The following is a 9813-nucleotide window of genomic DNA, read 5'->3' as shown; positions in this document are numbered from 1 at the left end:
CTGTACGAAACTGTCCGAGCATTTTTTTTCAAATAAAAAAAAAGCTGGTCTAAGGTAAAAATAATGGTTTGTTTCAACGTAAACTGCAAACGGCCGCATAAATTTTGCAGTAGTTCAGGATTTATAAACGATTTTCTGAAAGGTCGCGACAGGGGACTGACGCGTGTACCAGGGGACTGTCTTTGTGAACTAAGAACTACATGTTATTACTGATTGACTATTTTCTTTGTTTTTTATGTTAGAAAAATGTCTTGTAATAAGAAAAATTTATGTACTTGAAGTTCTGAAGATTCAAATGAACGAAATATTTTTTCCCTATTCTATTTTATCCATAAATGTTGTTCCAACTGCAATAAAAAGATGCATTATGATTTTGTTTTGGTAAAAGTATTATTTCTAATATAAATTAATAAACATTTTAGCCATATTTATAGTTTACAAAGTTATCAGTAAAAAAATCGTTCATTTGAACGTTCCGAACTTCAAGCACATGAAACATTTGAAAATTAGCGTTCCTACTTTGAGGATCCAACAGTTCGAATCACGTACATTTTAGACACATAATAATACAAAACATTTAGAATAATTATTAGTCTACATAATATCAGTCAGATTTTTTTTAAAGGAACATTAATTGCCTAATAAACCTTACCTTAAATTATTTTCCAAACATATTTATGGGGAATCTTAATTTATACAATACTCTATCCCCTTTCATTAACAAGTTGGGGCTAGGTAACTTCTTTACAATTTCTTCCTTAGCTACGTCGGAAACATCCTTGTGATGCAACCTAATCATTTGTTTAGAAGTTACATAACTATTCGTAGATTCTATTTCATTTTCATATTCAAAATCTGTGAAAACATCGTCAACTGTGAGTTTGGTGTTCTCTTGATATGCCAAGCCTCCTATTTTGAAATGTTTGCACGTATCAGAATCGGAGAAACAGATCGAACTGCTCATTGTTAGTATTGTTAAACGAACTTTCCACTCATTTGATGAACTTTAAGGGTGCCATTGAAAGTCTTTGTGTTAAATACTTCAAATTTGTCTTAATAGCTTTAAAGTCAATAGTGCTTATAATAATTTCAGGACACTTTTCCTGAATCGCTCTAAGAATTTTTCCATAGATTATTTATCGACGTAAACTGATGTAACATTTTTTTATATTTGGAAGTTGTTTTGGTATCTTTGTAGCCAAGATATGAAACATGGGTTTGTTGCGACATTGGGCTACGGGTCCCAGTGCTTGAAAAGTGAAGGCACGTGATATCGGGGACAAAGCTTTCAAAATGGGTAGCAAATATGCCAAAATAGCAGTTATGGAATGAGATCTGTTTAAGAATGTTGTGCTATACTTAGTCATATTTTGTAAGTAGACTATAACAGTGTGAAGACTAATTTATACGAGATAACCCCCAAAATGAAGGGGTTGAATTTTTTGAGATGTATTTGCCGGCATAATTTTGAGAACAATCCATGTGTATTAAAGCATCATCATTAGGAATGTTTTTCTTTACAGCATTTATTACATTAAACTGGTGGGCAATGTTTCTTTTGCGGAACAAAAATGTATCTAAATCCTCATTCAGTTTTCCTATGAGTTGACGGGGCTGGATGATCAACGTCTTTTTCAGATATTTTGTTAATTGAAGTGGTATTTTAGCTTTGGCGTGTATGAACTCTTGTTTTTGAGCTATCCAATTTTGGAAATGCAAGGGTTTGTTGTCAAACTTTTTGTTAACAGGAGTTTTATTGATACACTTTTGACACTGTCTAGATAAGCAGTGTTCACTGTAGCGATTACAGCACATCTCAATCAGTAGTTTCTGATAGCTATTGATGGCGATTCTTTCTTTCTTTGTAAGATTGACTACCTTGTTAATTGTTTTTTATTTGTAGGATGCATTGTTGACCATCAGGTCCCTTGGAAATTATTATTTTGTCAGTCCTCTGGCAGTTCCATCAGTTCCCTGCCTCATTCAGTGACAGGGGTCTGACGCCAGGGGATTGAGAAATTCCACAAACGTCGAGGCTATACCAAGTACTAATAAAGTATTATTAATTAACTTGCAGGAATAATTATCTGTCCACCTTGAGTATATAAAATACCGAAAGCTGTTAATTTAATTTCGAAAACAAAGTATAAATTTACTCGCCAGGGGACTGTCTCAACAGCCGGCTGAAGCACTTGTTTCAGCGTTAACGTCGAAAAATAACCTAACAGAATAGCATATGAACGCTATCTGTTGTACACCAGGACAAACTTCAAGTTAGAAAAGTTCCGTTTAACGCAAAAAATTACTTTTTGTTGCACATAGAACGATTAAAATAATTTTCAAGTTGAACCAGGGGACTGACTGCAAAAACTGAGGGACAAAATTAAGCGCAAGTTTTTAAATATTTAATATTAAATTTTAAAAATGCGTGCCACAGAAATTTATCTTCCATTATCACACCATTTAAAAATTGTAATATAAATGACATTTTTCTTTTCATTTACTGTAAAACCTTTAGCTTTGATTGTGATTCTTAGCTTTTGACACGCCAGGGGACCGATTTTTAATGTACTTAAAAGGAGATTACACAACGTGTATTCTTAATTTTGACGGTTTACGCAGTGGTTTATTAAGAACCATTAATAACCTTCTATTTTTTATATCAATTTACAAGAAAGCGTTTTATATTATATGTATAATTTGCCCGGGACACTGATTTTCCCAATAGTAGAGAAGTACCCATGTATGTATACATAATGTCGCAGCCGCTCTCGCTCAGCTCCCCTGAGAAACTGTGGGAGCCATATAATATGCTATATGAATTTCCAGTTGCCCATGAACATTTAAGCAGTCGCTCTTTTTGGACCTCTCCAATACAGCTACAACCTTTTTAATAACAAATACAACTTTTCTATTTTAACTATGATATTATTATTATTATTATTATTATTATTATTATATTATTATCGAAACCAATTGAACATTGAAAACAAATTGATTTTTAAAAGAAAATATATACACTATATCATTAATAAGAATTAAATAAGCATGCAATTTCTATGATGGTAAAAACTTTCCTTTTAATTAATTGCAGTCGTGTTTCTTTTTGTTAATTGATTCCAGTAATTTAATAATCTCTCCAATTTAATGATGTTTTGCTTTAACAAGATTTTCTGGAATAGTTTTTCTCTTGCAATATATTTTTCTGTATATTTTACTGTGATTTAGCACTCAATCGAACATATAACCGGTATTATTATTATTACCTACTATGCTATGCCTTTTTATTTTCAAACCCTTGGTGAAACAGAAATCTATACACGGGTTATCCTCGTTTCTTACCGCCAGACGACTCCACTGTGTCTGGGCCTGTGCTAATTATCTGTTTACTAAGATGGTCTGAAAATCATTGTATGGATTTATTCACAACCATTGATAGCCCGCTCCTGAATGCGACTTCATTAGAGTTACTCGAATTTGCTTTTCGACAGTCAAGTTGAACGCAGATATTGAACCCTACCCACCGAATGCATACATCCCCGGCGTAAAACAACCCGTTTGACATTAGACAAGACACAGCAATTACACAGTCCGATCAAAAGATTAGGTGACCGTCAATTTTAATTTTCTAAAAATTCGTTCGACTCCCGAAGCGTTTGAACGTTTTAAAATCTAATTTACGCCATAAGAAGATTAAAAATCGTTATAAATTTTTTGCAAAAATTCATATATTTTGTGATTGCAGAAAATAGTAAAATTTTCTTCATTATTTCGAAAACTAATAAAGTCATCACGTTTTTTTATAGGACCAAAAATAGGCGCAATAAAGTTTCCTAATGTGAGATGGTATTAAAAATTAAAATTTAACATGAAGAAAAATATAACCCAGGGGCCAACTAAAACGGCGACGTTTCGGGCGCATCCCCTTTTGTTCGCCAGTGGTTCAGTTGTATGTACATTAATTGGATGCGTGCGGACCGCGCGTATGAGGTTCTAGTTTTGTGGAAAACTCATCATTTTTTAGTTGAAAGTTCTATTACTTTGATAGAAAGTCAAAATTTTTGGGTTGTAAATTCAACTTTTTTGTATGACTGTATGACTGTTGTCACTAAAAGTGTTTTAAATTATTGCCATTACTCGATGCCGCTTCTTTAAAGTTCTATGTTTCGTCTTTATGAGATTTTCTACGATTGAAAATTATTTAATTTATCGACATCGCCTATTTCAAAGCTATTTTCGGTTTCCTTATTATTTAAATGAATGTTTAAAGTCACGTGATTTCTCAGTCTGAGTGTATGATGATAGCCTTGTCGCTTGAGAAAACCAGTGTGCGAGCAGCAGTGAATAGGGACAGATCGTAGTCCGATCTTTTCGGATTAGTACAGTGATTAACTCAATAAAGACATTAAATTTTACATCTGATCATGTCTATAAAAACGAGTGATTGATCTGTGTGGTTCTCAAAAATGGTCTTAGTCTGCCAAGTATTCTATACTTGAAATAAAACTTGAACTATTCATTATTTTTAACGATACTTCTCTGTCTATTCCTGATCCGGTAAGATTAAATATTTATAAACATAAACATTAAACAAATGTTCCTTCGAGAAGGATAGAAAATCGCGAAAAAACATTTAAAAGTGTAAAATTAATACAGAAAAGACCAAAGTGAGAAATTTTATTAAGTGAAAGCACAGGAACTAGATGGAAAATATGACGGCTTGAGGTCACATAGACTTCATCGGTTTCTAACCTTCTCCAGTGGTAAGATGACAACTTTAATTTACCCATGATGAGAGAGGCTCGCTCAAACAAACAAAATAATAATTCAGACCGTAGTATTTCACTGATGATTTATTGACATTTTATTAATAATTATGCTCTCGCATACTCAAATTTGCTCGCCTTGTCAGAGCACTTTAAAACTAAAGTAAATCAGTTCTTTAGTTTGCAAATTAAGACTTTTCAATGTTAGCTGAATTATCAGCAACTTTCAATTTGAATTGCTCCTTTTGTTAAAATGGATCCATTATTCTCTGAAACTGAAACCAATTTTAAGAAAATTGGAAAAGCCAATCTAACAGTGGCTACTTTCAAATCAAGGATAGAACTTCTTGACCAACGCTGAAAGAGTTGTGAAACCCTGCATCTGGAAATTAAAGCTGGAACTGCGTCGGTTGAGCGTGAGAAATTGGAATATTTCACAAAGCCTAAGTATCTCGCTATTGAAGATGCTTATCTCAATCCGCGAGATTTTTTATATAATCAATTGGTCTTGTTTACTCCTGAGACTAAGGTTAATGAAAGTTTAAATCAGTCTCAAATTATTCGTCATGATTCCTTGCCTGTTAAACCTCCTCAGATCACTTATCGGAGTTTTCAGGAGACTACAAGCATGAAGAGAATTTTCGCGATTTATTTAATGCTTTAATAATTCAAAACGATTCCTTGTCAAATGTAACAAGATTACACTATTTGAAATTGTCCTTAAAGGGCGAAGCTGAAGGTTTTTTAAGACATGTTTCGATAACTGATGCTAACTTTATCTCCACTTGGGAGTCGCTAAAGACTAGATTTGACAACAAGAGAGCTTTAACTTCAACTCATTTGCAAGCCTTTATCAATCTTCCTAATGTGTCGAATAATATTCTGGAAGACTTAAAAAAACTTACGCGATAAAACAAATGAGTCATTGGCGGCTCTCAAAAATCTTAAACGCTTAACAGAACATTGGAGTGATTTACTTGTTTTTATAATGGTTAAAAAGTTTGATATTGGTGCTCTCAAGGAATTGGAGATGCATATTGGTTTTAGCACTGATTATCCTACTTATCAACAACTTGATTCATTTTTGGAGACTCGCATACGTATTTTGGAGGCCATTAAAGCTTTAAAACCTGGTGCAAGTTGTCAAGAAAAGCGTAGGGCTTCAAAACAATCGGGAGTTAGGAGCCACATTTTCAACTTCTAGCTCAAAGTGTCTCCTTTGTAAGGATAATCACTCTTTATTTAAATGCAACTAGTTTAAAGCTCTGTCTGTGAACAGGCGTAGGGAAGTTGCTACAAATAATCATTGTTATAATTGTCTCACGCCTGGACATCGACCTCATAATTGTGTTAGTAAATTCAAATGTTACAAGTGCGGTAGGAGACATAATTCCCTGTTGCATTCCGATGATTATAATTCAAATCAAACCTTACAATCAACTAACTCTGCATCGGTTACTTCTCAATTGGCTGTTTCAGGTTCTCTCGCGTCACAATCAAATGATTCCGGCAATTCCACCGTGAAGGTGGGGGGTGAATCATGTAGCGCTTAAAGAAGCAGACGATAAAGTTTCGTTTCATTTTCTGAATAATCATCAAAATTTGTCGTGCTCAAACTTACTCGCTACGGCTGTTAATATCCTTCCAAGCTGAAAATGGAAGAAGTCACAGATTTAGAGTTTTGCTGGACCAAGGATATGAATGTTGTTTTATTACCGAGAGAGCAATGGAAATATTAAGTCCACGCTACAAAAAGGTTAAAGCAGTAGTATATGGGGTTGGAGGAGCTAATATTGGTTCTTCAAGAAAGTTAGCAGAATTTAATTTAATTCCTACAGAAAAGAACTGTCCGAAAGTCCGCATCCAAGCTTTAGTATTATTAGACTTTACATCATATGCTCCTCCTGTAAGATCTAATGTGGGGAATGAAAATCAATTAAAAGAGTTAAGGTTAGCAGATCCAAATCCCTTCAGCTCCCATCAATTTGATTTGATATTAGGAGCAGATAAATATGGTTCATGTTTACTTCATGGTCTCCAACAAGGTATAAGACGGACGTTACATGATACGCTTACCTTTCAAAAACGGTCCTCCCATAAAAATAGGTGCATCTTCGGAGGGAGCTAAGATCGTTTTGAATAAAATACTTCGTCGTTTATCAGATAAATCGGAATTATTGTTACAATACTCCAGTTTCTCATTAGAATATGAAAGCCTTGGACACATGGAACTTCTTCAAGAAAAGGATTTGGATAGTTCTCCACAAACTGTGTATTTGCCTCATCACCCTATCTTAAGAGAAAGTAGTTCCACTACTAAGGTGAGGGTTGTTTTCAACGCTTCCAGTTTAACTTCCAATAATTCTTCCTTGAATTCTCATCTTCACATCGATCCCAGGATTCTCAATGATTTTGTTTCAATAATTATGAATTGGAGATCACATCGCTTTGTTTATATGGCTGACATTGAAAAAATGTTTAGACAAATTCTAGTTGACCCTCGGGATTGCGACTATCAAAGAATTGTCTGGATTTCTCATGATAAAAGGCTCGTCGTTTATAGACTTTTAACCGTTACTTACGGTACTGCCTGTGCTCCTTATTTGGCTAACAAAGTGATTAAGCAGTTACCTTATGATGAAGGAAATAGATTTCATTTAGCCCAAACTATATTAGAAAATAATATTTACGTCGATGATGTTTTGTTTGGCGCAGATAGTCAGATTGAGGCTAAACAGGCGCGAGCTCAAGTACACTGTTATTAGAAGCTGGTGGTTTCCATTTGCGAAAATGGGCCGCAAATGAACCCGAACTATTGGAAGATTGTACCTCGGGAGAACACGAACGTGCTATCGAATTTCCGTTAGCGGAGGATGCTTAGCTGAAGGTTCTGGGTTTATTTTGGAATCCTGAGCCTGATTCATTCCTTTTTAAAGTGACTTCTTCTTTAGTCGAAAATCCAACAAAACGGATTGTTCTTTCACTAATAGCTAAGTTGTATGATCCTATGGGTTGGATAACTCCATTCATAATAGTGGCAAAAATTTTAATGCAGGAACTTGGCTGCGTAATCTCGTCTGGGACGACAGACTACCTGATGATCTTAAAATTCAATGGTTAAATTATCATTGTTCTCTGGGAAAATTAGAAGCACTTAAAGTTCCTAGATGGACACGACAACTGCAGACAAACTCTGAATTCGAGCTTCATGGCTTTTCTGACGCTTCGTCAAAAGCTTATTCGGCTTACGTTTACATTAGAATTCTTACTTAAGATTTAAAGAAGGCTCATGTTTGCCTACTAATGGATAAATATAAAGTAGCTCCTGTTAAATATGTATCAATTCCGCGTATGGAGTTGTGTGGAGCTGCGTTGCTAATTAAGTCACTTAAGTTTGTCATGGACACTACGTCATTGGATAAAATACCTGTTTACTGTCACACTGATTCTGTAACAGTTTTGGCTTGGCTAGGAAAACATCCTTCCAATTGGCCTGTGTTTGTTGCCAATAGAGTTTCCTTAATTCATGAGCCGGTACCTCGCGCGAAATGGCGATACATTTCTACTAAAGATAGTCCGGCCGACTGCGCTACACGGGGACTCACGCCCGAAAAATTGAAAAGGCATTCCTCATGGTGGCAAGGCCCACCTTGGTTAACTTTGCATTTCTCAAAATGGCCTGAATATGGCTATGCAGCTCCCTCGCAATCAAATTTAGAACAGCGGCCACTAGAGAGTCATCATGTTTTGAGTGTGATCAAAAGTCCATTCAACTTGGTGCTTAAATTCTCCTCTTCGCCAAGATTGCTTCGAGTAACGGCTTATTGTAAAAGGTTTATTGATGCCTTTGTGTTCAAGCACTCAAAACTTAATAAGCCTAAACCTAAATTTTCAACCATTTCTCTTAATGCGATTGAAATCCAACAGGCTGTTATATTTTGGATTAAATTTGTCCAGGAAAATTCCTTTTCTAATGAGATAAAAGCTTTGAACGAAGAAGATAGGGTGGTTCCAAAGAACGCGCTATTAAAAAGTTTGAATCCATTTTTGGATTCCCACAATCTCTGCAGGTTAGGTGGAAGACTATGACATGCTCCTATCAGATTTGATGAGAGGCATCCTATCATTTTGCCGCGTCACCGCATAAGTGAGCTTATCGCCACGCATGGTCACCTCCGATCTTTACACGCTGGTCAGCAATTAACTTTACATACGCTCAGACAACGTTACTGAATTTTAGGAGCTCGCTCTTTGGTTAAACGACTGATCAAAGGTTTGGATTGCGACAGATTGTAGCCCGATCTTTTCGGATCAGTACAGTGATTAACTCAATGAAGACATTAAATCTTACGTCTTACAAAAATGTCTATTAAACGAGTGAGTGATCTGCATGGTTCTCAAAAATGGTCTTAGTCTGCCAAGTATTCTATACTTGAAATAAAACTTGAACTATTCATTATTTCTAACAATTCTTCTCTGTCTATTCCTGATCTGGCAAGATTAAATATTTATAAACATAAACATTAAACACCGCTAAATGAGGATTTCAAAATATTTGATTAATGTTATTTTCTTATCTAAAAATTGCATAAATCGTAAACTTACTGATTAAGTGGTAAATACACTATTTAAAAGTTTCATCATTTTTAAGCTTAAAAAATATAAAAATCACGAGGGTTTACAAATTTTAGGTTTTGGTAAGTAACTTTGTTTACATAACTCATTCATTAAACAATTTAATCCTTAGATTTGGAATTCAAGACATTTTTGTAAAGAAAATCAAATTAACCAAGTACTTCAAAATTTTATGCGGTTTCGAATAACAAACACCAACTTCAACTTAGCCTGAAACAAATGCCAAACCTTAAAACAGCGATTTTTTATAAATTTTTATCTCTTTAAAGGATATCAATCTCCAAAAATATGGAGAATGCCTAAAGTTTTCATTTTAAAGTGAAATTTGTCATATCACAGGATCAAACAGTAATAAGGACAAGGAAAACTTATCTTTATTATTATCGTTGTCATTATCATTGTAAATGTTATC

General features: G+C 34.6%; 1 protein-coding gene across 1 annotated transcript in view; it reads left to right on the top strand.

Moving 5' to 3' along the window:
- The window catches only part of LOC117176244 (parafibromin), a 41105-nt gene that overhangs the window by 12634 nt on the left and 18658 nt on the right, over positions 1-9813 (top strand). The window lies entirely within an intron of this gene.

Source organism: Belonocnema kinseyi, chromosome 7, assembly GCF_010883055.1.
Source record: "Belonocnema kinseyi isolate 2016_QV_RU_SX_M_011 chromosome 7, B_treatae_v1, whole genome shotgun sequence".
NCBI classification, from domain to species: domain Eukaryota; kingdom Metazoa; phylum Arthropoda; class Insecta; order Hymenoptera; family Cynipidae; genus Belonocnema; species Belonocnema kinseyi.
Note: the sequence above shows the minus strand (reverse complement) of the source record. Positions and strands in the feature narration are given on the sequence as shown.